The following is a 27884-nucleotide window of genomic DNA, read 5'->3' as shown; positions in this document are numbered from 1 at the left end:
CGCAGCCTTGTTTATTAGTTCTGAACTGTGGTCTTCTGAGACCACCTAATCAGTAGTTAAAGTTTGTGCTAATTACTAGTACACATTTCACTGTCACCTGTGGTCACAAAGACACACCAGCTTTCCTAAATACTTTTTTTCCCCCTTATAGGATCCTTTTTACCCTCCAGACCAGAAAGTTTAGGACTGTGTATTCCTTACCTGGTTCCACTGGCTGCCTCCCCCGAGCATGTTCTTCAGGTTATTGAAAATATGGGTTCCTTTTAGTTTGGAATTAATCTCATTCACTTTTAGCCTTCATCCCAAGCCCATCCTTTAACAAAGTGTTCTTAAATTTTTTGAGTCATGGACCTTGCTTAGACTGATGAAAGCAGTAGACCCTGCTACCCTGAAATATGCAAAGTCAAACCCAGTTTTGCAGGCAATTTCAGTGGCTGTATGAAATCCCTGAAACATGCCTGTGGATTCTAGTGGATCACCCTTGCTCCGTGCATTTTTCATTGGTACCATTTTCAAGCACTCCTGGATGAGACACAGCAGATGAATGTTGTAGCCAGCCCCAGCCCCACCAGGACCTCTCTGTGTGGCTTTGGAATGTCACCAGCTCTGCTGGGGGACTCATTTTTCTCAACTACAGTAAAGGGAGAGGCAGGAGCTGATATACCACTAAATTTTGTTTTATGGTTCTGAGATTGTAGAATTTCTTGACCAGCTATTTCATTTTTTAAGCCCCACTGCATTCCATTGGGGGATAGAGAAAAAGAATGACTTTGCTCAGAGTTCTAAGAGTTAGTTCTTCCTCCTCTGGTGGTGCATTGATTTGACTCCTGATGAGCTCAGAGCCCCAACTATCATCCATTCATGTTCCTTCTTCCCTTTTTATTTATATAATACAATCATCTTCTCCCCTTCTCCCTCTACCCTTAACACCTTTGGAAAGTAGGAAGGAAGGAACATGGTAGTAACTGCTGGATTTTTAAAATAAGGGAGCCATCAGTTTGAATTGGGAAACTTTTCATGGATGTACATGCTTGTATATACATGGGTTATAGATAATATACAGTATATGACTATTTAAATTGAATGCTTAGAACACTCAAATACATATTTTAAGAGTTTATTTTAATGACTATTTTTATAGCAGTCCATTTCAACAAACATTAGAGCTCCTATTTCATGACATATTTTTGAATGATACAAAGATGAATAAGGCAGCCTCTGAAGTTTTTGTTGACATTGTTCTGGACAAGATAGTAAAGTTATATTGCATGATAATACAGTTCAAGCATATCAAATTATTTAAACATCTTTACTAAAAAATGTTCCTAGCTTAGAAGAGGTAATTAATTCCTAGCAAGTGGTAGGAACTAATTAAATGTGTTTTGAATGGTGAGAAAAATGAATGAATGATTTGGTAGAGAAATAAGTGAATGGCACAACAGGAGGGGAAAAAGGGAAGATAGCCTGTGCCCTCCAGGAACGCAGAGTCCGGAAGGTAGCTAAGACTCAGTAGCAGAACACCCTTTGCTTACTAGTATGGAGGTATGATTTATCATGAAGCCATAAATGGTAGCTATTATTAAATGCTGCATTTCAATGTTCTAAATATTTATTCAGCTGAGTTTCTTTCCAGCTTTTACTATCTCCGTTGCTTTAGTTGATGCTTTCGATGATTTGTTATTGTGTTGGAAGATCATTTCCAGAGTATATTAAAACAGGCAGCCTTTGGGATTCATCAAAGATGATTTAGCATTTTATGAAAGGACACTTTTTGGCAATGAGTTCTTTGAAGGGTTTTGCTTGATTTCCTTAGGATTTAGTGTCTCACCAGGTTATTTTTTTCTAAAGGGCCTTTCAATATCATGTCCAGGCATTTCTAAAAGTACTTACAACAGTATTCTTTTGCTAGAGAAAATGTGAAAAACTGTTTGAGAACATATTATTCCTAAAGTTATTGTCCTTATAACTTGTTTATATAACATTTTATGTGATGCTAGTGATAAATTCTAAAATGTCTGGCCTTCCATAGTTTTAAATGTCTTTCATCATAAAAATTTTGTTAAAGTTTTTTTTTTTAATGAGAAGAAAAGACTACATGTTTCTTTTTTTTAACATCTTGAGCCATCAGACTAAAATTGGAAAATATCTCTTCTGTGGTCCTAAAATGGCTGCAACTGTGCTAAATATGATCAGTCATAGGAGAACAAACATAGCAAGTTTTACAAATTAGAGGAACCGTCTTGACATTATGGAAGTGTGTATACAACAGTCTTGAGGAATGGCAGCGTCATTGGGATAACTGCCCATTCTCCCATGAGGACTGCTTTAAGGGTATGTTGAATAGACACAAGGCCTGTAGTTAGAACTTACCTGTCATCATACTTCTAGATCACTTTGTAGTTGACTCTGGATTCACGGGAGCATTTAGATATTTTTAAGATCTTTATCAGCACTCTAACTTGGGATAGAGATCTACATGAAAATATGTTTTTGTGTTATTTGTAAAAGCAGAAGAGAAAATTTGGGTTTCTCCCAGTTCTCAGTTGTACTTAACATTTCTCTTTCCTTTTATGTCAACTCTTTCATGAAGGACCCTGAAGGGAGATAGTAACAAAAGTGGGGATTGAGGCAAGTAGCAATTATGAATCGTTGCATTAATACCTCTCACATATCCCAAATGTGGAACATGAACTTAGCATTGCTCTTTCTTAGAGAAAGCCTGGTCAAAAAACCATCTATAAGATCTCACTAATATGTGGAACCTAATGAACAAAATAGAACCAGAGGCATGATACATGGGACAGACTGACAAATGTCAGAGGGAAGGGGAGTGGGAGAGTGGATAAAAGAAGGTGAAGAGATTAGCCAAAGAACATATATGTATAGCCCATGGACATATATAACAGTGTGGTGAAGGCTAGAGGAGGGGGTTCAGGAGCTGGGTGGAGGTGGGGAAAGGGGGGTATGGAAGATATATGTAATAGTGTTAACAATAAAAATAATAAAATAAAAACTATTCATAGGATTGTTACTGTGCCCATATCCAGATCTTCTGTTAGTTCAATTTGACCTGACAGATTTGTCTTCAATCACAGTGCAAGTGGATTAAAAATAAATAAATAAATGAATGCAAAATGGCTTACTGGTAAATAATGTACATAAGTAAGAAAACAAAAACACACTGCATCATTTGGCTATAATGGAGGAGTTAAGAGTTTTATTTCACATCTGTTCTTGGCCTAATCACTCACTGCTTCCTATTATTGAAATTATTCCAGTAGGCACTTATACATGAAAAATGAGACCTACATCACCCTATTACACTCCCTGCACAGGGACTACAAGTCCCAAGAAATGGGACCTTTCACAGAGTTCCCTGGGGGAGGCACTGTGCGTGTTTCAGCTCTGCTAAGCTAGCTTAGAACAGTTGACAAGTTCTTGGGAAATTGCTTCAGATCTCACAATATTTTCCTCTTAATAGCCTCAGCAGTGGCAAATTATTGACCTTTGAGGGTAGGTTTGATTTTTTTTTTGAAAATGCCTAAAGTAATTTGAAGCTATGCGTTGTGAATAAAGGGTAAGAGCAATTTGCAAGAAAAAAATTAATAAAGAACTGCAAGAGCTTCAAATAGCTTGTGGGTCTGAACAGGTGAGATGCAAGTTCAAGAGACTCAAAGCACACTACCTTATTTCCATGCCATAGAAATGAGCTTTAGAGAGAATGCCATCTATTAACTGTGTGACCCATGACAAGTATCTCAGACTTCCTGAGATTCAGTTTCCTCCCGTGGAAAATAGTTAAAATACCATTTTAGTAGCAATGACGATTACATGAGAGCTTCTATGCTGAGTGTCATGTAGCTGGCTCTCCGTAAATCTTTTTGAAAGCTCCTTTCTACAAGCAGAGATCAGGTGCCATTCCCATTTCCTCTCATAAATGCACTCACCTTGCAATTTAGTCATAAACTCTCCATTTTTAGAAGTTGATAAAAAGGGAGGGGAATGAAAAAAGATGAGTAATTATTTTAAAAGGGCATGGCTTTAAGAGCTGAGCAAATACTCATCTGCAGGTTATTAGATTCTTTGTCTTTTTCTTTACTCTTTTCTTTTCAAGTAGGCTTTTGATATAGGGGTTTCATTATTAACCAAAATGAAGCTGAAGTTTAATGTTCCCAGGAGTGTGCACTCAGAGAGGGGGTGAATTCTCTTATTTCCTGAAATATCTGTGACCAGCGTCAGGCTCACAACTTGAGAGATGAGCTGATATAAACTTAGGGAAAGACTTCGTGGTTGGGTTCCCTCTGTACTCTCAGCAGCAAGGCCATAAGAGACCCAGGATAGCAGTTCTGTGACAGCACCAGGCCTGCTGCCTGTCACTGCAGTTGCTCTTGTCTCTGTCCCACCCTGCTTCTCAGAAGCCTTTCTCCAGCCTTGCTTTTTCTTGCTGTTACTATAAATGGGTTGGAGCCCAATGGAACATGAGCAAGAAGCACCAGCTGCCTTGGCTTAATCTGTTCAAGTGCTGCAACATTTCTCTCTCTCTTTAGCATTACTTTATGGACGTTTTCAGTGTCCCATTCAAGCTTCCTGAGACATGGCTAGTAAAAGGGCTTCCCAGTCTGTCAAGTGGAGAGATTGATAGGCCCAGAAAAATACTGACATGAAAGTCCAGGATTTCCAACGCTCAGTTCACTTACCATATTAAACATCTCTCAGGCACTGATGTGACAGGATTAATTCACAGTTCAGAATTCCAGTGTACTCTTTTTTGGCAGGTTGGGGGCATAGTCCACTTTAAATTTTTAGCAGTTTTGAGAACTGGTAGGTTGAGCTCCGTGGTGAACCGATTGGTTAACTTTCTTTGTGGGACCTATGGAATCCTGACACCCAGAAGAATGTATTGCTTATAGTCACGTTTTCACATCATCAGGAAAATTGTGTGGGCTAGAGCAACTTCTTGGTACCCTCCAGTACAGATGCAGGATGGAGGTAACAGTGTCCAAGTTTTTCCTCGAGAAATTGTTTATGACAAACACAGCTCACTTTCCCATTTTGATTCATTTTCAGCTTATTTTGTAAAATATTTGGAGGATAGAGACATGCAGCTGCTAAGAATCCAAGAGAGTGCTGTTCTGAAAATGAAAATGCTTCTGTTTTGCATTTACTTGAGGAAGTAGGATAGTTGCTTCCCATCTATCCATTCCTTTGAATACAGAAATTGTTTAAATGGCATTATTTTGAGTTGAGTCCAGAGTCCAGATCGTTTTGGGGAAGTCACTGGGTAAAAAAATTGGGTATCATTGCATTCCAGGGGCCAAGAAACAGAACGATGGTGTTTTGGGCAGGCTCCCAGGCCCAGCAAAACCCACACCCCAAGGCTGTCTCCATAGCTTCCTGTGGTGTTCTCACTAAAGAGATATAGCCTTTCTCTTGGAGGGTCCAGGATGGCAAGTTTGAACATCACCAGCATAATACTGCTGCTTTGAGGTTATGCCTCAACCTGCTTCATTTGGGAAATTTGATGCACCACAATTGTTGCAAACTGACCTAAGCCAGTTTTATTGCTTCCAGTAGTGCAAATCTTTTTGGTAGAAATTGGTAGCTTCCAATGGTTACAGGCTATCATGTTGCCACATGGTCTGTAACAATAAAGTGAAGTCTCAGACCAAATTTTGCCACACAGGGTGAACATTTATTAGCAAGAAGGCAAGTTAGTCATTCAACTTGTTCTTCTAGACCAGTGATGGCGAACCTATGACACGTGTGTCAGCGCTGACACGCATAGCCATTTCTGATGACACGCGGCCGCTGAGGCGGCCGCATGCCGAGGATGAAACATTTGCGAAATAATGTTTTTTCCTCAAAGTGACACACTACCCGAGTTATGCTCAGTTTTTTGGCGAAGTTTGACACACCAAGCTCAAAAGGTTGCCCATCACTGTTCTAGACTGAGGAAAGCTCCAACCATCTCATTCTTTCCATGTGTATCTCACATCAAAGGTTCAGTAGAGACAGATGCAGACATATTCTTGTTACATGATATATTATCTAATCTTTTAGTTGGATCAGGTGGTGGAATCATTTGTTAAGTCTCCAGACCCAGGACCAGAAACTTAGGTCTAGAGTGCCCTTCAAAGAGTGTTCGTCTGCCTGGTTTCCCAGATTCTTATAACCCTCATCCTACATAATAAAAAGGCAATATGCAAATTCATCACTCCGCTACGCCCACGATTGGGCCGGTTGGAGGCGCGGGGGGCGGGACTCAGGGTGGCCGATTGGCTGGCGGTAGGAGCGGGGGGGGGGGGGGGGGGGGGGAGGGGGCGGGGACTCGCGAGTCCCCGCGCCCCGCTCCTACCGCCAGACTAAACGGTCGACGCTGTGGAAGACGCTGGTGGTGGCCGATTGCGTGGCTGCTGGCAGCAGTTTTCTGCCAGCAGCAGTTTTCTGCTGGCCACCTGCCGATCGGAGTGCCTCCCGGATCGGAGTTCCTCTCGGGGTGGCCGATCGTGCTGGCGGGAGGCGCTCTGATCGGCGGGTGGTCAGAGGAAAACTGCTGCTGGCGGAAAACTGGTGCCGGCAGCCAGGTGAAAGTCTATTGCACGAAGCTTTGTGCAACGGGTTTCTAGTGTATATATAACATTGGAGGTCCCTGTACAATATTTCCAGCCAACCTATATATCTTGGAAACTATTACTTTCATCAGAGAAATTATTTCTCCATTCCTTTGTATTCATTAGGGAATCCCATAGTATAAATTTAGATAGCTGTTGTTTATACACTCTGACTCTGAGGTTGGACTTCTAATTAGTCTTTAAAATGTGAACCAGTCACACCTGGAGTATGTATTCCTGAGTAGAGTACCTCAAATACCAACTTAGAAGGTAAAGGGCGAGTTTCTCATCTGAGTGGCCCAGAAACTTTAAGGCTTACTTGGATTAAGATGATTCCCATTTAGCTACTATCCATAGATGCCAGGTAAAAGCAATGAAATCTTCTTAGAGGGAGATATCATGATTCTAGTCTTCACATCACTTCTACAAATAACTTTTCAATTACAGTACCATAAAAAAGTAAATAAAAAGCAAAGAAAGCAGTGAATGTATGAGTAACTCTGAGTGAAAATTGACTGTATAAGATAGTACAATGTTGGATTTTTTAAAATAAAGATTTAAACTATGGGACAAAAATAACATAATAGTTGGGAGGAGGTAAATGGAATTAGTCTGTTCTAAGGTTCTTACATTGTCTTGGAAGAGGGTAAAGGTGTCAGTTAATGTTTGACTGTGATAAGTCAAGGATCTATGTTGTAATAGACTAAACACTAAACAAATAGGAAAATTTATAACTTATAAAAATTTAATAATGGGGAAAATCTAATGAGAAAACAACTTAAAGGAAGAAGAAAAGGAACATAGACTAAGTAAAACAGATAGGGAACACAAGGAGTGGTGGTAGACATAAACCAATATGCATCAGTAATTACATTAAACATAAATTGACTAAAGGTTGTAGTTGAAAAACAAAGATGCTCAGACTAGATTTTTAAAATTATATGCATTATGCAAACAGTATACTTCAAGTATATGGATACAGAATGATTGAAAATGAAAAGATGTGGAGCTTCTGGGTTATGAAACACAGGGAGATTCAGGGGAGTGGCACCCCTTCAGAGGCACAGAATTTCTGTGCCCTTTCCCATACATTGCCTTATGCATCTCTTCCATCTGTTCCTGGGCTGTGTCCTAGTACAATAAACTGGTGATCTGGATTAGCATGTTGGAATCTGGTAATGATTTTTAGGTGTTCTTCCAAAGACTTGAAATTGTTTCAGGCAGAGCACAGTATACTAAAAATTGAGCAATAAACAAATTCAGCAGCTATCCACTATATCACAATGTCTGTGAAATATGTGAATTAGTGAAAAGTTTTATGATTCAGCTTTTAAGTATCATCTCACTATGGCCCAGGGTGGAGGAGGGATGGTATTCAAACTAGCCAATTTCATAGTTCCCTTTTGACTGTCAAGATTATGCTGTAGTTTTAAGAAAATACCCTGGCAAAATCTGTAATATTTCAGTGAAACATCCACAAGAAATGAAAACTTACAGTGTATCATTTGATTCACTTTTTTTCTGCAGTGAATAATTTTACAGAAATTGCTTCAAAGTTCAGGTAGAGACTCCAAGACTGGGACAAAAACAACCCAATATTATTGAGAATTATGGATGATCAATTGATGTTTCTGGAACGAGCATTTATTGATGACTTAGGATTATCACACAGGCCTTTCTGTAGGCATGCCATGTATGATCCAAGCAGCCACAACAATATTCACAGGAATCTATAAAGCCCTGCTTGATATCAAAAGCAAAGTGCAGCCCTGGCCAGTGTGGTTGGAGCATTATCCCATACACCGAAAGGTTACAGATTTGATTCCCAGTCAAAGCACATAGGTAGGTTTTGCGTTTAATCCCAAATCCCAAATTGGGGTGCATACGGGAAGCAACTGATCTCTCTCTCTCTCTCTCTCTCTCTCTCTCTCTCTCTCTCCTCCTTTCCCCCTCTCTACTCTCTTTCTGAAAAAAAAAGGCGGGGGGAAGTCAGTTAAAAATACATATTCTTGGGTGAGGACTATAAAAAAAGAAGAGTATGGAAGTGATTATCACACAAGTGAGTATCTCAGAGAGGCAAGTAGGGCATCGTGACTGGGAAGTGGCTTTGTAGGAAGTGGCTCTGATGTGCTGATGTTCTTGACTAGGTGGGAGTTATACAGAGATTGGTTCATGCTACAATATTTTTTTAAATATATATTTTTATTGATTCCAGAGAGGAAGGAAGAGGGAAAGAGAGACAGAAACATCAATGATGAGAGAGAATCGTCGACTGGCTGCCTCCTGCATGCTCCCCACTGGGGATCGAGCCCACCACCCGGGCATGTGCCCTTGACCGGACTCGAACCTGGGACCCTTCAGTCCACAGGCCGACGCTCTATCCACCGAGCCAAACCAGCCAGGGCCATGCTACAATATTTTAAGCTATATGTTAAATTTACTTGTCTGTGTTACTTCACAACAAAAAAGGTTAAAGTGATATAGGCATGATGCATGCAGGTTTTTGTAGGCACCCTCATTGTTTACACTGTTCTTTTTGCAGACAGGAAGGGTCTCAACCTGGCACACAGTTTTTCAGAGCATGCTCATCCTAGCCTAAAGGTTTCCAATGCAAGAATTTCCAAAGAATAGAGGTGGCTTACTGTAGATCACACAACTCAACAATCTTAGGCCAAAAGAGACTGAATCCAGAGAAACTTACCTATAAAAAAGAAATGGAAAAATATCCTCAGATGAGGATTAACAAAAAATAAAATATCTTTTTAAAAAAGCAAATAAATTAAGCCAGTGTATATGTTCTTTTTGAAATTGAGACTCAACTATCTGTTCCTTCTATGTGGAGCACCCAAATACATAAGATGCTAAGTTGATAAATAAATGATTGAAGAGGACTAGGTTGAAGACAATAGAAAATAAATATGAGCTGTGGCCAGCCAGAGCTCAAATTCTCTCTCAAGGGCACCTACAGCCCAACTCTGGCTGACTGTTGACTTGCAGAAATTTGGAAATAATGTTGCCAGATCTTCTGGTTGTTGTTTTTTAAGCGTAGGTGGAAATCTGAATTTTAATGTGAAAGTATCTGATTTTTAAGTGTTGATTCAAGCATATTTTCCCTTAAAATACTACATGAATCAAATCAAATCTGTGTCTAGGCTATTTCCAGTCAAACGTTGTTAATTTATGGCAGTGACCTCAAGAGCTATGCAGATGTAAGTAGAGAATATGTATAAAATAATATAATCAAGTTCCTAATTTTTCTCAATGGAGCTTGCTGGCCAAATATGTGCTTATATAATTCTCAGTTCCAAAATTAAAAGAAACTCGCTGAACCAAAATTCACACATTCCAAAAGTCACTCTGGGTAATGCTTTTTTTGAGACCTGGCTCTCTTGCAGGAGAATTGAAAGATTTTTACCATTAAGAATTTATTAAAGGGATTGACGAAACTGCTAAATAAACAGTAATATCACCCAAAGGAATTTTTTAGGCGGAAGAGCTAAAAATGAGTTTTTAAAGTTCATTTAAAGGGAACACACGGGCTTCTGCATGGGTTGAGTCTTAAGAGAAAGTGCTCCTGTTTAGGTGTCACAGGCCTTTGAAAGTGCAGCCCTAGGACCCTCAGCATCAGTGTCATCTGGGAACTTGCTGGAAATACAAATTCTTAGACTCCACCCTACACCCAATAATCAGAAACCCTGGTTATTGGAATTATTGGTGCCAAGCTCTCTGATTTTTTAACTAGTCCTCATGGGTTTCTGATGCATGCTTCAGTTTTGAGAACCTCTGCTCTGTAGTTTTTGTGCTTTGTGACTTATTTTGAGGAATTACTTTAGAAAGTTGTACTTTGTTATATTAAATTTTTGAATCCCTCCAAATGATTCTTCAGAGTATAGCTTCAGTTTGTTGTAGTCAGTAAAAAATGTGATTTGATTTTTTTAAATGACTGAGAAAGAAATGTTGCATTTCTTAAAATTACATTTTAAAGTTATATTGGTATCCAATAGATGCAATTATATCTTCTTTTTGTCTTTCTCATCTACTCATATGATGAAATAGTTACATTTTCAAGGATATTCAAAGGCATTAGTGGGAAGGTAGTAAAAAAGAGGTGATCAAGAGATTGTATTTTTTTAGGCAGTAGGCATTTCAGCTTGTGTTCAGATGAGAATGTGGAGAAAAAAGGATATAGTTCTTGTCTTATTCCTTCTATTTAGATAATGGATAAAATTAAAAGAGGTCAACTCCTTTTTTTCCTCGACTTGATTTTAGAAATTAATGAGTATGCTAATGAAATGGCAAATAAAATAAAAAACAACAAACATTAGTGTATAAGCAATCTTGAGACCAAAGAATGAATATCACAAGTGCAAAAATAGTTTTTTATGCATTGTGCATTACAGTGGATATTTGGTTATCTCCTTCACAAAAGATGGCACCCCTGTACATCCTGTTCAATGCAGCATTATTCACAATAGCTAAAACATGGAAACAACCCAAGTGTCCATTAACAGATGACTGTATAAATAAAATGTGGTCTCTCCATACAATGAAATATTATTCAGCCTTCAAAAGGAAGGAAATTCTACACATGCTGTAATATGGATGAACCTTGAGGACATTATGCTAAGTGAAGTAAACCAGTTATAATAAGACAAATACCGAATGACTATTTAAATAAGGTACTTAGAGTATTCAGATTCATAGAGTCAGAAAGGAGAATGGTGGTTGCCAGGGGCTGGGGGGAGGAAGTAGTGGGAGTTATTGTTTAATGAGTATAGAGTTTCAGTTGGGGAAGATGAAAAGAGTTCTGGAGATGAATGGTGGTGATGGTTGCACAGCAATGTGAATGTACTTAATGCCACTGAATTATACTTAAAAGTGATAAGATAGTCCTAGTCAGTTTGACTGTGTAGATAGAGCATCAGCCCTCGTACTGAAGGGTCCTGAGTTTGATTCCTGTCAAGGGCATGGACCTTGGTTGCAGGCTAGATCTTCAGCCCTCGGATCCCCAGCCCTGGATGGGGCGCATGCAGGAGGCAACCAATGGATGTGTCTCTCTCATATAGATGTTTCTCTATCTCTCCGTCTTCCATTCTATCTAAAAATCAATGGAAAAATATCCTCAGATGAGGATTAACAAAAAATAAAATATCTTTTTAAAAAAGCAAAGATAAGATAGTAAATTTTATGTTATATGTATTTACAACAAACAAAAAAAATTGGGGTGGACACAGCTGGAGTGGTTCAGGGGCTGAGCATCTACCCAGTTGGGAGGTCACAGTTCGATTACCTGTCGGGGCACATGCCGAGGTTGCAGGCTCGGTTCCCTGTGGGGATACCTATTGTTATAGTATCTATAATTTATTTTAAATATTCAGCGCTTTGAATATTTAATTCTACTACTTTTGGCCCATATGGTTTATGATGAGAAATTGGTTGATAATTGTTAACAATCCCTTTACATGGTAGGTCATTTTTCTCTTGCATTTATTATCCCTTTGTCTTTTGACAGTTTGATTATGGATGTGTCTGGGGATGGATATTTTTTATTTTATTCTACTTGGAATTGAGCTTGTTGGGTATATATAGATTAATGTTTTTCATCAAATTTGGCAAGTTTCCTACCATTATTTCCTCATATATGCTCTCTAGTCTTTTTTCTTTTCTCTCTCTCCTTCTGGAACTTCCATCATGCATATGCTGCTATGCCTGATGGTATCTCATGGGTATATGAGGCACCGCTCATTGTTCTTCTTTTTCTTTATTTTTTTCTTTCAGTTTCTCAGACAAGATAATCTCAGTTGACCTCTTTTAAAGTTCACTGATACTTTCTTCAACCTTCCCAAATCTAATATAGAGTCTTTTTAGTGAATTTTTCAGTTATACTTTTCAGCTCCAGAATTGCTCTTTGGTTCTTTTTTTAACATTTCTATCTCTTTATTGATATTCTCTGTTTTGCCATACTTATGCTTTCTTTTAGTTACTTATACATGCTTTCTTTTAGTTCTTTGAGCATACTCAAAATAGCTGTTTTAAAGTCATCGTCTAGTAAGTTCCTCAGGGACAGCATATATCAACTGTTTCTGTTTTCTGTGTATGGGACATACTTTCCTGTTTATTTGCATATCTTGGTCATTTTTTTGTTGATGAGAACTAGATATTTTAAATATTAAAATATGGCATCTCTGGAAATCATATCCTCCCATCTCCCCATGGTTTACTGTCACTCTTTGCTGTTGTTGTTTTTGTTATTTAGAGACCTATCTGAATTCATTCTATTCATTTTGTATTCTTTGTCCTGTGCAGCCATGACATTTCTGTTTCATTAGCTTAGTGGTCATATAATAATTGGACAGAGATTTTCTTAAATTCTTGGAAGTAGTAAGTCTTCCCAGTCTTTTCTGAGAGGCCTTATGTGCATGTTGGAGCTTGCTTTCAATGCTCAGTGAGGCAGTTAAGAATTCTGCCTCACTGAGCATTGTGATACCTTTCATTTCCGGTTTTCACAAGGTCAGCTAGAGGTGAGAGCTTAGGACCATCTCAGATCTTTCCTGAGTATGTGCACAACTTAGGGCATGCATCTAGCTCTATGCATATGCATGGTCTTCTAGATTCCTAAAAATATGGTATTCCTTAGGTTTTTCTTTAAAACTTTTTTGTTAGCTTATTATCACTCCAACTGTTATCCACCACCTCAGGAGATCATGATGTTAAACAATTGCCCCTGATACTTTTCAACACTGGCCCCAGGAAAAAGGCTTTCACTCTGAGTTCTAAGTTAGGTCAAATAAAGACAACATGCAAGTGGGGCTTCCTTCCAAACAGGTGACAATTTTCTGAAATGGGCTTGGAGCTTATTCAAACCTCTAATCTATTCCCTCCAGTGGGCTGCCAGACTGACTTTAACTGCGATTGTATGTTAATTGGTTTTCAAGGCCATAGTTGATCTGGAAGACACATGTGTCTTCTTGTCGTGTATTTTCTATACTTATCAAGCCCTATATAGTGATTTAAAAATTACGTTTAAAAACTAGTAAGTGCAAAGAAAAGGTAATAAATGCATTGTGTTTCTATTGCCCTTTGTAAATTATTCTTGTCTGTGATTGAAATCATGAACTCTTGTTTGTATCTCAATAAGTGGGGAAATAGGCATGGAGTTGCATCCCCATTTTAGAGGTTAGCAAGCAGGCTCAAAAAGATAGTGTTTTGCTGTTTTTCCTAGTGTTGCCAAATTATTGCGGTTGCATGTTGACCACTCCCCCCCACCCCACCCCAATTCTCATTTTCTTTTTTTCTACCCAATTGGCTTCAATAGAATTCTGATTTTGATATGTGAAGATACCAAGATGTAATATTAGTTGGTTCTTTTTAGTACAGTTGTGTGTTGTATCCTAAGAAGTTCCATTAAAATACTAAAATATTACATTGTCAATTATCTCAATTTTAAAGCTATTTGATGTTTTACTTTGAAATCATTCACATCTTCTAAATTACTATTGTGCCTATTTTGCATTTGGATGCCTAAGAATAATGTGCACTATACAGTGACTTTAAGGAAAGAACAAGAGAATTATCTGTTTTATATTTTTGACATGTCAGTAATTATCCTGATTAATGCTATAATTTTTGACATACTATTACTTATCTTGAACTGATTACATATCTTGAACTCAGATTTGTCCTTTTAAAAAAAGTTTGGCCTTGTAAATCCTGTTTGTATCCAATAGTGCAAGTTAACAGCAACAGATATAGTTAGGATGATAGTTTCATGTTTCCATATGAGGCTATTTTCTCATCCCATTATCTGCTTTATATCATTGACATATATAGAAAGAGAAACAAAGTTATTGAACATCTGGTTGCTATTTAAAAATGCCATCAACTCCTGATTACCAGAGATAGTGAATCAGAGCATTTCCTTCAATTCCTTTGTCAACTCAGTGTTCCTTGGAGAGTGGGGGAAGAAAGCATCATAGAGAGTAGAATTAATCAGGGAAGACTTCTTGCAGTAATTGATAACTTGAGCTGAGCTTTGATGGAAATAAAAGATCTCATTTAATGCAATAAGGTCATTTGAAGTAGGGCAACACCAAGAGGGAACGAGAAAGGAGTTGCAACTTTCCCAAGGTGATGGTGCTATGGAGGAGCTGGAAGCAGTGAAGGTGGTATAGTAATGTTGTAAGGGCCTCCAAAACTGGGGCTTTTTCTTCTTTGATTATCTTTTATTATGATAGATATCACAGGACAGCAAGAGACAGAACTGATCAAGGGTTTCCTGGTTTTATTAGCAGCACTTCCCATTCATTATCTGAAGTGGGGCTTCTCTGCCCTGCAATCGCTTACTTTGCAACAGTTCTGGAATACAGAAGGTTTTGCCTTCAACTTGGAGCAAAGCCTCTGCAAACCACTGAGTGACTATCCCTAAGTGGAGAGTGTTTTGACCTTCCTTTTGTGGATTGTTGTGGGATGGGAATTAAGGATTCTGGTGGCTTCCACACTCTTTTATTACCCTATCTGAGACATAGGGAAAGATTTACCTACATTTTTTTTAGAAATCAGGACACACATTTTAAAAATACCCAGAACAAGTAAGTACAATTTCTGAACAACAGAGACTTTAAGAGTTTTGCGAATACTGCATGTTTCCTTTCCCCTTTGAAAATACACAAACTATTTTTTTTTAAATAGGATACTCAGTTCCTGGTGTCCTATTTATGAATAATAGACAAGAGTGTGAGCTATGAATTTCTTCTGCTTCTCATGAAATGAAAAACATTTCATAGTATTGTTAGAAGATTGTAGACACTATGAAAATCATTCTTTAGAGAGCCATCCAAAAGTAGAGGGTTATGGAGGGACTTAAATGCCTAACAGGAGAGTATGGGTTTGATATAGTAAAGAATCACCAAAGGGAGGGGCCCAAGATGGAGGTGTAGAAAGACCCTGAACTCGGCTCCTGAGCTCAACACTGAATGTACACTTATGTATAGAGCATTTCTTCCTGAAGAACAGCTAAGGGGTGATTCAATAGCTTCTTCACCAAAAAGAGAGAGAGAGACATAGAGAAAGGTAGCAGAGACAGATATGTAGTCATCATGGGAGTTCTGCCCAAATGGTGTGACCTACAGTATGGATATTACTGAGAGACCAATCCAGCACACTTGCCTGCTCGGGGGCACAGCAATAAAACAGCAATTTAAATTGCACCTAGATTATACATGAAAAAAAAATCTATTTACTAACCCCAAGGCACCTGTCAAAAAGGTGAAAAGCTGTGGGAACCCTGGGATCTGTGGGAACTCTCCAGAATCATAGTGCCATTGAGGATTAGAAAATATAATTAAGAACCAAAAAAAGCTCAAGTATAACTGAAATGAAAAATATACTAGATGGAATCAACAGCACAGAATATACAGAGCAGATCAGCAAGCTGGAGGTCAGAACATGGAAATCACACAATCAAAACAACAAAAAGGAAAAAAAGTTTTTAAAAATGAGGATAGTTTAAGGGAAGTCTGCAACAACATCAAGCAAAATAACATTTGTATTATATGGATCAAAGCAGAAGAAGAAGAGAGAGAAAGGGGCAGAAAGCTTATTTGAAGAAATAATATCTGAAAACTTTCCTAACCTGGGGAAGGAAACAGACATCATGTCCAGGAAGCAAGGAGATTTCCAAATAAGATGAACCCGAAGAGATCCACACCAAGCCATGTTGTAATTAAAATGGCAAATGTTAAAGATAAAGAGACAATCCTGCCGAAACCGGTTTGGCTCAGTGGATAGAGCGTCGGCCTGTGGACTCAAGGGTCCCAGGTTTGATACCGGTCAAGGGCATGTACCTTGGTTGCGGGCACATCCCCAGTGGGGGGTGTGCAAGAGGCAGATGATCGATGTTTCTCTCTCATCGATGTTTCTAACTGTCTATCCCTCTCTCTTCCTCTCTGTAAGAAATCAATAAAATATATTTTTAAAAAAAAGACAATCCTGAAGGCAACAAAAGGAAAACAACTAGTCACATATAAATGAACCTCCCCTCCCCCCATCAAGCTATCAGCTAATTTCTCAGCAACTATTCAGGCCAGAAGGGAGTGACAGTGTATACTTAAAATGCTACAACCCAGAATACTCTACCCAGCAAGGGTATCATTCAGAATTGCAGAGACATAAAGAGTTTTGTAGATAGGCAAAAACTAAAGGAGGTCATCACCACTAAACCAGCTTTACAAGAAATTTTGAACAGTCTTCTCTAAGCAGGAAAAAAATAAATGCTAAAACCAGAAATAATATATATTTCATTGATAAAGGCAAATATATAGTAAAAACCATGGATCAACCACTTAAAAAGCTGGTATGAAAGTCAAATGACAAGAGTAACAAAATCAAATATCCTATATAATAAAAGGGTAATATGCAAATTGACCCTAACAGTGGAATGACCAGGAACAACTGGTCACTATGATGCGCACTGGCCACCAGGGGACAGATGCTCAATGCAGGAGCTGCATCCTGGTAGTCAGTGCGCTTCCACAGGGGGAGCGCCGCTCAGCCAGAAGCCAGCTCATGGCTGGCCAGTGCAGCGACAGTGGTGGGAGCCTCTCCTGCCTCCACGACAGCACTAAGGATGTCTGACTAACAACTTAGGCCCCCGTAGGGAGCGGGCCTAAGCCGTCAGTTGGACATCCCCTGAGAGGTCCTGGACTGTGAGAGAGCGCAGGCTGAGCTGAGGAACCCCTTCCCAAGTGCATGAATTTTCATGCACTGGGCCTCTAGTAACTACAATAAATAGAGGATACACAAAACAAAGAGATCTAAAATATAATGTCAAAAACATAAAGCGGTAGTAAAAATGTAGTTCTGTTAACCCTGGTCAGTGTGGCTCAGTTAGGGTCACTGATTTGATTCCTGGTCAGAGCACATCCCAGATTGTGGGTTCAATCCCCAGTTAGGGTGCATACAAGAGGCGACTGATTATTTCTCTCTCTCCCTTCCTCTCTTTCTCTAAAAATCAGTATATGTTTTTAAAATGTAGTGCTGTTAGAATGCATTTGAACTTAAATACACATCAGCTTAGATATAGATTGATATATAAACCTCATGGTAACCACAAACCAAAACCTACAAAAATACATCACAAAATAAGGTGAAAGGAGCCAAAATAAAATACTAAAGAAAACCAGAAAGCCACAGGGAAGAGATCAAGAGAATAAGGAACAAAGAGGAATTACAAAAACACCCCCAAATAGCAAAATTATAATTGGTACATACCTATTAATAATTACTTTAAATGTAAATGGACTAACTGCAGCAGTCAAAAGACACTGATTAGCGCGTGCGCGCGCACACACACACACACACACACACACAACAAACATAAGACCTACCTGTATTCTGCCTACAAGACACTTACTTCAGATCAAAAGACGTGCACACCACTGAAAGTGAAGGATAGAAAAAGATATTCCATTCAAATCAAAATGAAAATAAAATTAGAGAAGCAATACTCAGACAAAATAGACTTTAAAACAAACGATTGACTATAAAGGAGTCAAGCCAAGCAGAATATAACATTTGTAAATATTTACATACCCAGCATAGGAGCAACTAAATATATAAAGCAAATGTTAATAAACATAAAGGGAGAAATGGAAAGTAATACAATAATAGAAGGGGTTTTTAATACCCCACTTACATCAATGGATAGGTCATCGAGACAGAAAATCAATAAGGAAACAATAGCATTAGAGCAGATGAGCTTAATAGACTCACAAACATTTCATTCAAAAACTACATAATGCACATTCTTTTCAAGTGCACATGGAATATCCTCCAGAACAGATCACATGTTAGGCCACAAATTAAGTCTCAATAAATTTAAGAAGATTGAAATCATATCAAGTATCTTTTCTGACCACACACTGTGAAACTAGAAATCATTTACAAGTGGAAAACACACAAACACGTGGAGACAAAATAACATGCTACTGAACAATGAATGGATCAAAGAAAAAATTAAAAAATGACTGGAGACAAATGAAGATGGAAACATAACTCCTAAATCTCTGGGATGCAGCCAAAACAGTTCTAAGAGAGAAGTTCATAGTGATATAGGTCTACCTCAAGAAACAAAACAAAAAACCCAAATAAGCAATCTAACTTTACACTCAAAGGTCCTAGAAAAAGAAGAAACAACATGCAAAGTGAATAAATAATAAAAATCAGAGCAACAATAAATGAAGTGCAAAATAAAATATAAAATATCAATGAAACTAAGAGGTTGTTCCTTAATTTTGTTGTTGTTTACTTTTTTATTCAAGAGGTATGTTTTTTTTTAAAGGTAAACAAAATTGATAACTCTTTAGCCAGACTCAGCAAGAAAAATGAGAGAGGGCCCAAATATATAAAATCAAAAATGAAAGAGAAGTTAAAACTGACACCACAGAAATACAAAGAATTATAAAAGAATACTATAAATAGTGGATAAAGAAGGTGTGGCATACACACACACCATGGGATATTGCTCAGCTATAAAAAATAAATGAAATCTTACCATTTGCAACAGCATGGATAGACCTAGAGGGTATTATGCTAAGTGCAATACATCAGTCAGAGAAAGAAATACTATATGACTTCACTCATATATAAAGAATAATATAAACGAACAAACAAAACAGAAGCAGACTCATGGATACAGAGAACAGACTGATAGTTGCCATCGGGGAGGGGGATTGGGGAACTGGGTAAAAAGGTGGAGATTGAGAAGTTCAGATTGTTAGTTACAAAATAGTCATGGGGATGTAATGTACAGCATAGGAAATAGTCAATAAGATTGTAGTAGCTATGTATGGTGCCAGGTGGGAACTGGAAATATTGGGGGAACACTTTGTAAAGTATATTATTGTCAATAAAACCTCATCCCCAAAAGAGTTAAATTAGATATAACTTGTCACCAAGGAACTTAAAGACTTCTATGAGAGACAGCATATAAATAAGCAACTACAAAACAATATGAAAACCCCAGTCTGTTTGGCTCAGTGGTTAGAGCGTTGACCCAGGGACTGAAAATTAGAGGGCTCGATTCCAGCCAAGGGCATGTACCTTGGTTGCAGGCTCGATCCCCTGCCCTGTTCGGGGCACATGTGGGAGGCAACCAATCAATGTATCTCTCTCACTTTGATGTTTCTCTCTGTCTCTCTCCCTCCCTTCCATTCTCTCTAAAAATCAATGGGAAAAAATATCCTCGGTAAGGATTACAAACAAAAGCAACACCAGACAACATGACAAATCCTTGGTCTATTAGATTCTGTGGGAGCATAGAGTGCCAGAATTTCAGGGAAAAGGCTAGGTAAAAGGTGACATTTAATGGAAGTGCTATTTAGTAATATTGGAAATAAAAATAAAATATTCTATTGATAATTTCACTATAAAAATTACATACTAACAAATTGGACAACCTAGAAGAAATGGATAAATTTCTAGAAACATACAATCTTCCAAGACTGAATCAGAAACACAAAATCTGAACACACCAATTAACCACTAATGAAATTGAATCAGTAATCGGAAAACTAACAAAAGTCTATGACCAGACAGTTTCACAGGTGAATTCTACCAAACTTTTAAAGAACAACTAATATTTATTCTTCTCAAACTATTCCCCGAAAAAATTAAAGAGGAAATAATACTTCCAAACTCACTCTACAAAGCCAGCATTACCCTAAGTCAAAACCAAACAAAGACATTACACACACACACACACACACACACACACACACACACACACACAAAGTATAGGGCAATATCCCTGATTAACCTAGATGCAAAAATTCTCAACAAAATAAGAGCAAACTGAATCTAACAGTACATTAAAATGATCATATACTATGATCAAGTGGGATTTATTCCAAGAATGCAAGGATGGTTCTATATCCACAAATCAGCATGATACACCACATTAGCAAAACCAAGATTAAAAATCATGTGATCCTATCAATAGATGCAGAGAAAGCACATGACAAAATTCAACATCCATTTATGATAAATACTCTCAACAAAGGTGGTGTACATCAACATAATAAAGGCCATATATAACAAACCCATAGCTAACACTGAAAAACTGAAAGCTTTCCCTCTAAGATTAGGAACAAAATGAGATGCTCACTTTTACCACATTTATTCAGTTGGAATAAGTTGGAATATTAGTATTGGAAGTCTTAGCCATAGCAATCAGACAATAAAATGAAAAAGCATTCAAGTTGGAAAGGAAGGAGTTAAAACTATTTGCAGAAGGCATGATACTGTATATAGAAAACCCTAAAGACTTCACACAAAAAACTATTAGAACTAATAAGTGAATTCAGTAAAGTTGCATGATACAAAATTAATATTCAGAAATCCGTTGCATTTCTATACACTAATGATGAGCTATCAGGAAGAGGAATAAAGAAACCAATCCCATTTACAGTTGCATCAAAAAGTATAAAATACCTAGGAATAAATTTAACCAAGGAGGCAAAATACCTGTACTCTGGAAACTAAAAGACATTAATGGAAGAAATTGAGGATGATTCAAATAAATGGAAGGATATACGATGCTCATGGATTAGGAAGCATTAATATAGTTAAAATACCCATACTAGTCAAAGCAATCTACAGAGTTAATGCAATCTCTATCAAAATACTACTCCTTTGACATTTTTGCAGAGTTAGAACAAATAATCCTAAAATTATATGGAACCACAAAAGACCTTGTGGTCAAAGGAATCTTGAGGAAGAGGAACAAAGTTGGAGGTATCATACTCCCTGGTTTCAAACTATAATACAAAACTACAATAATCAAAACAGTATGGTTTTGGCACAAAAACAGACACACAGATCAATGGAACAGAAGAGAGAGCCCAGAAATAAAACCCTTGCTTATTTGGTCAATTAATCTACAACAAGGAAGGCAAGAATATACTTTGGGGGGCAGTCTCTTCTGTAAATGGTATTGATAAAATTAGATAACATGTACAATATGAAACTGGACCACTTCTTACACCATATACAGAAATAAACTCAAAATTAAAGACTTAAATGTAAGACCTGAAACCATAAAACTCTAGAAGGAAAACAAAAAGACAGTAAACTCTTGGCCATTAGTTTTAGCAATATTTTTTTTGGCTATATCTCACTGGGCAAGAGCAACAAAATAAAAAATAAACAAACAGGACTACATCAAACTGAAAAGCTTTCACACAACAAAGGAAACCATCAACAAACAAAAAAACAACCTCCTACTGAATAGGAAAAGATATTGGCAAATTTTTTTTTAATGCATTTTATTAATTTTTTACAGAGAGGAAGGGAGAGGGATAGAAAGCTAGAAACATTGATGAGAGAGAAACATCGACCAGCTGCCTCCTGCACACCCCCTACCGGGGATGTGCCCGCAACCAAGGTACATGCCCTTGACCGGAATCGAACCTGGGACCTTTCAGTCCACAGGCCGACGCTCTATCCACTGAGCCAAACCGATTTTGGCAGATATTGGCAAATCATATATCCAGTAAGGTGTTATTATAAAAAATATACAAACTCATACAACTCAACATAAAAAAAATAGACAGATGACCTACATTAACATTTCTCCAAAGAAGACAGAGAGAGGGTCAACAGGCATATGAAAAGATGCTCAAAATCACTAATCAGTAGAGAAATGCAAATCAAAACCACAAGGAGTTATCACCTCACACCTGTAAGAATGGCTGTTATTAAAAAGTCAACAAATAAACCCTGGCTGGTGGCTCAGTTAGTTGAAGCATGTCCTGTTGTCCAAAGGTTGTGGGTTTGATTCCTAGTCAGGGCACATACCCAGGTTACAGGTTCAATCCCAGGTTGGGGCTCCTGCAGGAGGCAGTTGATTGTTTCTCTCTAACATTTGTCTCTCTCTGTCTCTCTCTCTGTGTCTTTCTCTCTCTCTATCTCTCTCCCTCCCTCCTCCCCCCATCCCCTCCCTCTTCTTTTTCTCTCATCCCTCCCTCTCTTCCTATCTCAAAGGTCAAATTTTTAAAAAGTCAACAAATAAGTGTTGGCAAGTATGTGGAGAAATGGGAACTCTTGTGCTCTGCTGGTGGGAGTATAAAATGGTGTGGCTACTTTGGAAAACAGTATGGAGGTTTCTCAAAAAAATTACAAAGTAAAACTACCATAGGGCACAGTCATTCCTTTTCTGGGCATTTATCCAAAGAGAACAAAAATAATAACTAAAAAATGTATATGCACCTCTGTTTATAGCAGCATTATTTGCATTAACTAAGATACAGAGGCAACTAGGTGTTCATAGATAGATGAATGGATAAAGAAGATGTAGAGGCAACTACATGGTGAATTACATGGTAACAGATGGTTAGTAGACAGTATAGTGATCACATTGTAAGGTATAAATGTCAAATCACTATGTTGTACACCTAAAATTAATATAATATTGTATGTCAACTATACTTTTATTTTTTTCAAAGTCACCAAAAATCTTATCAAGAGAAGTAATATTCCTAAAATAGAGTTTTAAGAACAGATACTACCACCTTTGCTCATATATATTATGAATAAAGATAACCTAGCTTTATAAAACAGTTAAGTAAGGAAAATTGTGCCCATCAGGAAAGGATCTATATCTTTATACTAATGGGGTCATTATTATTTCTCTACTTAGCAAACTCTCCCAGAACCCTTGGAATATTTATACCCTACCAGAATACAATATGTGCATTTCTCAGGACCTTGTATTACTAGGTATGTAATTCACTGAAGAGGTGTGATACATTTTATGTAGATTGACAGGTTGTTGCAGTGCTCAAATTCATTGTGATAGTACCTTGGTTTTTGTTTTTGGATAATGTAAAACACATGTTTTCCCCTTTAAGATGGTTAAGCTGTTTAGGAGTGGGGGTGGAAGGGGGAATCATGGTATCTTTTATAAGCTGCTTATTCTCATAACAGATTAATTTCCCAGCACATAAAGGGAATACTGGAAAACCCTTGCATGATTAAATATGCCCCTAGAGGATTATGTTTTTCCACATATTTTTCAAGCAGAGCTATTAATAATGTTTCAGCATTAAACTTTCTGTACATCCCGATTATGGGGAAGGCCTTTGCTCATTCTGTCCTTGCTGTTAGTTTTTCCACTGTCCAGGTTTGTAGCGCCACAAAATTACCTGTGGAAACATAAGCTTAAAAACTGAAAGTTTAATGAAGTCTAACACATTCTCATCTCTGGAATTATTTTAATTTTTTTTTCAAATTTTTGGTCCATTTTTCAAACTAATTTCTTCTTTTGCCTTACTGGAAGCCTGGCACCAAGTAGCTATTTCATGAGCTTAGAGGTTCACTTAGAATTAATGACCACTAAACACAGCATTTATCATTTCAAACAAGATCATTTAATTTCCATGCACATTTTTCCTGAGATGACAATCTAGTTTGCAAGAAAACTTATTACTGAGAGATTCAGTTATTAAGTGCCTTTTTATCCAAGCAATAGGTTGTTAAATTAGTTTACTGTGGTTAATCAGCCAAAGACTATTTTGTATATACCCTGAGACATGACGGCCACCCCCTATTCCTCCATCCCTTCAGGATCCAAGTCTATCTGTTCCCTCCTTCCTGCAGGTCTTTTCTCACCAACCTTGGGTTCCTTCTTGGTATTCACCAGCCCCTCAATTTCTTTGACCTCTGTCTTTTTCACCCTTATCCTTTGATTCCCCAAGTTTAGATGGGTCTTTAACCACCTTTCTTTGAAAGCTTACATTTTCAGTCCTGGGGCCTCAGATTGCTCAGAACTCTTTGAGTGGTGCTGATCAGCTTCCTTTCTCACATTCCCCACTCAGCTGTCCCAGGTCATTACCACTCTCCTCAAGCTCCATGGCCCACTCCATCCCTCTCTGTGGTAGCAGATGACTGTTTTGTTGCCTGCTGTTCAGATCCTAGAGCTCCTAAGTTATCACTACAGCTGCTGTGCTACCTTTGTCTGAGAGAGGACTGCCCCTCCTTTCTAGCTCCAACTTAATCAGGACTTTAGAGTTCTTCCTTTTCTTCTGAGACTTTTCTCTACCACTTCAAGGGGTGGGGGGCGAGGGGGATACTAAACTAAGATTTTAATCTTATTTTAACAAGTAATACATGCACTTACTTGGTTTTAAAAACTCAAGTTGTATAAAAGAATATACAGAGGCAACTACTTGATGCTAGAGGCAACTACTTGATGCTAGTTGTGTGTGTATATTCTTCCAGAGATGATATATGCATAAACAAGCATATACAAATGTAAATTTCCCTCTCTTCCTCTCTCCTTCTCCACTTTTATTTTTAAAACATTAATACATGGTGTAGGCATTTTTAATATATTCCCATGGTGTAGGCATTTTTATATATGTAAATATTTAATATATACCCATGGTGTAGGCATTTTTAATATATTCTATATCTTGGAAATCAGTTTATATCAATACTATTGGAACTGCCTAATTCTTGGGGGAAAGGGGACAATAATCTTTTTTTTTTTCCAATTACAGCTTACATTCAATATATAGAACTGCCTCATTCTTTTGATGGATCCAGATTATGTCCTTGATTGTAAATACACCATGATTTAGTTAAGCAGTCCCCTATAGAAGGGTGTAGTTATTTCTAATCTTTTGTTGCTTCAAATTGTGTTGTGGTGAGCATCCTTACACATCAGTCTTTGTGCATCAAGCAGGGCACAACAAAAATAGTGTGGGCACGCTGCTTAAGAGTCAGCATTCCTATCATCAGATTTTCTTTAAATGTTCACTTTGTGAAGTGAAAGATAATTGAATACTAAAGAATACTGTAAAAAGGGAAAACTACAATTCTCAAACCCTCAAAAAAAGCATTTAAAAAAATATTTGAACAATCTGAACTGGAATTGCTAGATTGAAGGGTTTACCTGCGAGGGCCCTACATTGGGCTGCCAGTTGCTAGTGTCCCCCCCACGTCCTGCGTGGTTCAGGGTTTGGGCTCTGGAGGAGGCCGCACACAAATGAAAGAGACTAGAAAATATTAATTTGGAAATATTGGGGGCCAGGCGGGAGCCCAACTCAAGGGGAAGGACTTCACCCCGCTCTGGCCTTGCTATTCCTTTTATTAAGACTATGGGATACACCCATGGCCTTTAGGCATGCAATTCCAATAATAGCCAATCTGCAAGAATTTACATAAAACTAGAAGGTGGAAGTTGCTTCAGCTACCATTGTCTCAACTAAACAGTGGGTGGTTGGCTCTGACCTTTCAGAGCTTCAAGGTTGACCAGCCTTCAGGGTTCCTTGTCCACACCTCTCTGCTAGTGAAGGCAATGAGCGGCTTCCAACATTTACCATTTTCATTTCTGAATGGAGAAGCTATCGTTTTTTTGTATGTGTGTTATTGCTTCTGTAACCTTTCTATTTATGTGTAATTGATTTATTGCATTTATCTTCAATGTCTGTTATCTCTTCAATTCATCTCTTTATTTCTTCTGAAATCCGAGAGAATTTCTGAGGCATTCTAGTCACTGTTTGCTTTCTGCAATTCACAGTTTCTGTGATTATTGAATTTTTAAGCATATTATAATCATCTTTTTTATTGCTTTGAAATACTTGTATGTTCTTACGTTGTTCTGTCAAGACTACTGGCCTTTTATCTTTTGACCTTTTTAATTGAAGAACAATATACATACAAAAAAGTACACCTTTGTTACCAGCACCCAGATAAAAAGAGAAAAGCATATACTAACCACATCCTAGACCAGTGATGGCGAACCTATAACACGCGTGTCAGCACTGACACGCGTAGCCATTTCTGATGACACGCGGCCGCTGAGGCGGCCGCATGCCGATGATGAAACATTTGCTGCTCCTGAGGATGAAACATTTGCGAAATAATGTTTTTTCCTCAAAGTGACACACTACCCGAGTTATGCTCAGTTTTTTGGCGAAGTTTGACACACCAAGCTCAAAAGGTTGCCCATCACTGCCCTAGACCCTCCCTTGTGCTCCCTTTCAATTGAAATCTTCCATGATTAACCATTCCTGATTTCTAACACCATAGATTTCATCTTGCTTGTTTTTTTTAAGTGTTATATAAATGTAATCATACAGTACATACTGCTTCTCCCTTTTGTTTAACATTATGTTTGTAAGAATTATCCATATTATTGCATGTAATTGTATTTGTTTTCATTGCTATATAGTATTCAACTACATGAATAAACCACAGTTTGCTCACTCATTCTACTATTGGTGGACACTTGTGTAGTTTCTAGTTGGGAACTATCCTATATAATAAAAGCCTAATATGCTAAGTGTGCAACCATTCGACCAGTAGCTATGACGTGCACTGACCACCAGAGGGCAGGTGCTCAGACCGGTAGATTAGCTTACTGCTGGGATCCAGTCGATTGGGACTGGGTGAAACAGGCTGGACACGCCCTAGAGCCCTCCCACAGTCCCTCCCCAGTCCCAATCATGCACCAGTGGGGTCCCTCGACCACGCCTGAGCCCTCTTGTGATCTGGAACCCCTCGGGGAATGTCAGATAGCCAGTTTTGGACCAATCCCTGCAGGCCAGGCCAAGGGACCCCACCAGTGCACGAATCTGTGCACCGGGCCTCTAGTCATCAATAGTGCCACTATGGACACTTTTGATTGGGTCTTCTGATGCACATATGTACATATTTTTTGTTGGGTGTATATATCCAGGAATATAATTTTTTTTATCATGGCGCATACAAGTATTAAACCTCTAAAGTGGTTGCCTTGTTTTGTACTCCCAGAAGAATGCTGGTTGTTCAAATCTTTGCAAGTACTTGGTATTTTCTGTCTTTTCCATTTTAGCCATGCTGGAAGGTATAAAACAATATTACATTGATAAACACAATTAAACAATATTACATTGTAGTTTTAGTTTTTATTTCCCTGATCACTTGTAATGCTGAGCAACTTTTCATAAGTTTATTGGCCATTTGAGTCTCCTCTTTTGTGATATGCCTGGTGAAATTTAGTTTTACATTTTAAAATTATTTTTTAAATATGTTTGGCTAGCCAGTAGGTCCCATTTCCCATCCTTCTGTCCCTTCCCTACTCTTTATACTTGTAAAAAAAATTTTCTTGGCTCTTCTCTTGCCTGCTATTTTTCCCCTAAAAAGTAGACTTTAAAATTAGTAACCCAACTTTTCTAGAATTTTTAGTGAATTTGCATGTAACCTATTTTGAGAAAAATTGTCATCTAAATTGAA

At 38.0% G+C, this 27884-nt stretch overlaps 1 protein-coding gene across 6 annotated transcripts in view; it reads left to right on the top strand.

The window, feature by feature from the left end:
* Positions 1-27884, top strand: part of ATG7 (autophagy related 7) — a 254822-nt gene that overhangs the window by 109797 nt on the left and 117141 nt on the right. The window lies entirely within an intron of this gene.

The sequence above is a fragment of the Cnephaeus nilssonii genome (genome assembly GCF_951640355.1).
Source record: "Cnephaeus nilssonii genome assembly, chromosome: 17".
NCBI lineage: Eukaryota > Metazoa > Chordata > Mammalia > Chiroptera > Vespertilionidae > Cnephaeus > Cnephaeus nilssonii.
Note: the sequence above shows the minus strand (reverse complement) of the source record. Positions and strands in the feature narration are given on the sequence as shown.